The 3,427-nt window shown below is 33.6% G+C and overlaps 1 long non-coding RNA gene across 1 annotated transcript; it reads right to left on the minus strand.

The window, feature by feature from the left end:
* Positions 1-955: 955 nt before the first annotated feature.
* LOC105119435 (uncharacterized) lies at positions 956-1,597 on the minus strand. Its single transcript, XR_841136.1, has 2 exons — positions 1,394-1,597; positions 956-1,294 (listed from the first exon to the last, which is right to left on the minus strand). It is a non-coding gene; the product is annotated as an uncharacterized LOC105119435 (long non-coding RNA).
* Between the last annotated feature and the right edge of the window lie 1,830 nt (positions 1,598-3,427).

Here is a 3,427-nt window from a genome sequence, read left to right on the forward strand (position 1 = left end):
ACATTCAAGTAAGGAACAATAATTCAAGGCTGTAGCAACAATCCAAGTCAACTAGCATTCAACCAATCAGCTGTCATTCAACTCATAAAAGCTCATGAAATCCGTTAAGTTACAATATGAAATTCAAGGCTGAAAAAGCAAACTGAACATAAAGTTTTCCAGCCATTCAAACTAGGCTATAGAAGTCAACATGAAACCTATAATTATGGTTTGTAAAAAGTACAACAATAACTATTAAAAGCGACTCAAACATAATTAATTAGCCTACAACTACAAATATAAAAGAAGTGCTCAACATATGATACGTTACAAGTTAAGAAACTTGGAAAAAAATAGTAAAAGCATAATCGTTTGCATCAACCATTTGGCAATTCTATAGCCATAGCAACACCTTATGCACCTTAACTTTTTGTAGACTTTTAATTGCGTGAAAATACATAACCATACAACATGTTAACGACTAATTGGAATACAAACCAAACATTATAAGTGTGCTAAACACTAAAAAAAACTTGAAATATAAAATGCATGCAATAATTACCAAAACATATGACACACAACAAAATTTATTTGCTGCAATATATAACACAAAATAACATACATAACTGTTATTTTTCCTTATATAAAATGTAAACATACTTCAAGGTCTGTAGGTTGCCCTTCAATTGAATATTAATTTCAGCCACTGAAATTTTTGATCCATATCACCAATTGCTGCCCACATTTCCCTCCTACTTCTAACAAAAAAAACTCAGTTGCAAAACAATACAGCTCACTGTCTAACACCACTTCCTCAATGGAGTGAAACTCCTTCATCGCCTCTTCTATGCTACATCATTTTTTTATCTAAAACACTTGATATGCATTTACTCTTGGTAGACACACTATCAACTAACTTATCTAATCGCGAAAACAAATGCAATCCCCTTCCAGCACCCTTTTTTTTCTCATGTTGTTGGGAACTTTGGTGCACACCTTTTCTCTTCCCATTACTACCAGTGAGATTGCTTGTGTTGTTGGTAAAATTGACACTAGCCACCATATTATTGACATTGACAACAAAATTTAGTAGACTATCCTCCTCATAATCTCCATTACCTTCCTGAAGATGAGTGTCCTCATTAACTATGTTAATTTGCCTTTGACCGACACCATCTTCATCAAAATTCAGACCTTGTGATGGAGGCTAAGCATATTGACCGGTAGCAACAATGTTTATAAACATGATATTATATTGACAACATAATGTTGGATCGATGCCAACATGCCTCAACTTTCTTGCTCCATGTATCTCCTACAACAAAGGGACAATGAAGAAAAAAATGCATAAAAAATGATGTAAAAGCACGCAATCAAACTGTTTATTATAGCTCTAAACATACTGAAAAAAAACCTGGTTTTTAGCTTTCCACCATTCATCAGAAGCCGCAATTGTTCCAAGTTCAGCACTCCACCCTACTCTTGTTTTGGAAATCAACATTTTTTCATATTCTCTAATCTTTTTTAATTTTGTCCCACTTATTCTTTAATTATGCTTTCGTTAATGTATGACCAATTTGATCCTTAAAACAATTCATAATATATTTCCACCCAACTTTGTCAAAATATGTGTTGGGTCGTATACCTTGCTCAATTTCTTTAATACATACGTCACAAAAAGCATGCAATATCTCTCTAGTCCAACAAGCCTTATCTTGTGATTGAGAATTGTCCATGTTCTCAATTAAAATGTTTTGTCTAATATACAATTAACAGGTTAATTTTCTAAAGACGATGTAAAGGACATGGAATACACAATTTATCTTAATTAATAAATCACAACCTGAAATACAAAATGCAAATTGAGAACATAGACTTAACATAATGAGCTTAACATTATAACTGCTAGGTTTATTTCCATTAATGTTTCAAAAAGTCAATGTTTGCATTGCCTAGTATTACTAATATTTCTTCAATTTTAATGCCAATGAAGATAATGATAATCTATTAATATATGATGTATAGAGCATTATAGTTGGCAGAATTTTAGACAAAGAAAACCTTCAGTTTATATTCTACAAAAGAAAGCTTATATGTCACTATGAGACCTGTGAACGAAAACTATTTACAAGTATATAAAATACAAACACAAGAAAAAACCAATAGATTTAACTCACCATCTCCCTTTCCTTGCAACAACAAAATCCCCACACAATCTTCTCCCTTCATATATACATTATAAACCAGAACTTTTGCCATCCCCTCTTAATACTTTGAAACTTCCCTTCATGTTATACGATTGCAACCACAAAAATCCTGTCTCAGAAACTTAAATTGCCACTCTAAACTAATAAACCGGTGCAAAAGAAATTCTTGATTTCCACAACACCAATATCCACATATTGCAAAATCATATGCTCTCTTCTCTCCTGAGAAAAAAAGACCATCCCCTTTTCACATTCCACACTCCGCAATCACATTCTTTATGTTTGACAAAATCCTATAATTTTTATCCTGTCCCAATTGAAAAAAAAAAAATTGCAGTAATTCTAGCTAACATAAAGTATTATTCCATTATCTTCAAACCTTCATTTGACAACAATTATTAATCTTTTCTTGATTGAATTTACTAATTTAAAACCAAATTTAGCAAAGACAATGAAGGTAATGACCAGTTAGCTCTCATTTAAATAAAAACCCACATCAAAACCAAAGTTTTTAACACGAAAGCACATGTATTTATGCCTAGCTATGCATAAAAGTGTAAGGAAATGTTAACATTTTAATGGTTGCACACCACGCACAGCCAAAAACACATGTAAAAAGAGAATCAGAGATATAAAGTAATTGTGCAACCAAAACAGAGCAACTGACCTTGAATTTTCTTGTGCAACCGAGACAGAGATTGGTATGACTTGTGCTTGAGCTTTTTAGGAGGCTGATTTTGATGCTCTCTTTGGTTCTAGCAAAGAAAACACACAGCAAGAGAAAATTTTGGTTAGAGAAAACAGTTTGTTTTAGCTGATAAGGCATGATCTATATTTTTTTTAGGTCAAATGCGAAGAAAATTACTTGGTTCAGTGTGTGTCTTCTTCAACCGCGAAAGGAGTTCATCATGATAGCAGATAAGTGGCAGATGAGCTTGACCTACACTCGACTACAAACACTAGTGATGGTCTGTATGAGAGAATGGACGAAGAGTGTGTGTGGGTGTGTTTGCCACACTAAAAGCGCAAGGAGGAGCACTGATTTTTTTGAGAAGAGGGCAGTTGTGGAGGAGGAGAGCTCAAGGAGGCAAATTTGAAAGAGGGGAGACGATCGTGATGTTGAGGACAAATAAGACTAAATAATTTTTTGGTAAATGTTGCAGCGTTTTTTGAACAACAGTCACAGTAAAAGCAACAGCGAGTTGCTTTTGCTTATCCTGCGTTTGGAACGCAATTTGCGT

The sequence above is a fragment of the Populus euphratica genome, unplaced genomic scaffold, assembly GCF_000495115.2.
Source record: "Populus euphratica unplaced genomic scaffold, PopEup_1.0 scaffold2932.1, whole genome shotgun sequence".
In the NCBI taxonomy this organism is placed as follows: domain Eukaryota; kingdom Viridiplantae; phylum Streptophyta; class Magnoliopsida; order Malpighiales; family Salicaceae; genus Populus; species Populus euphratica.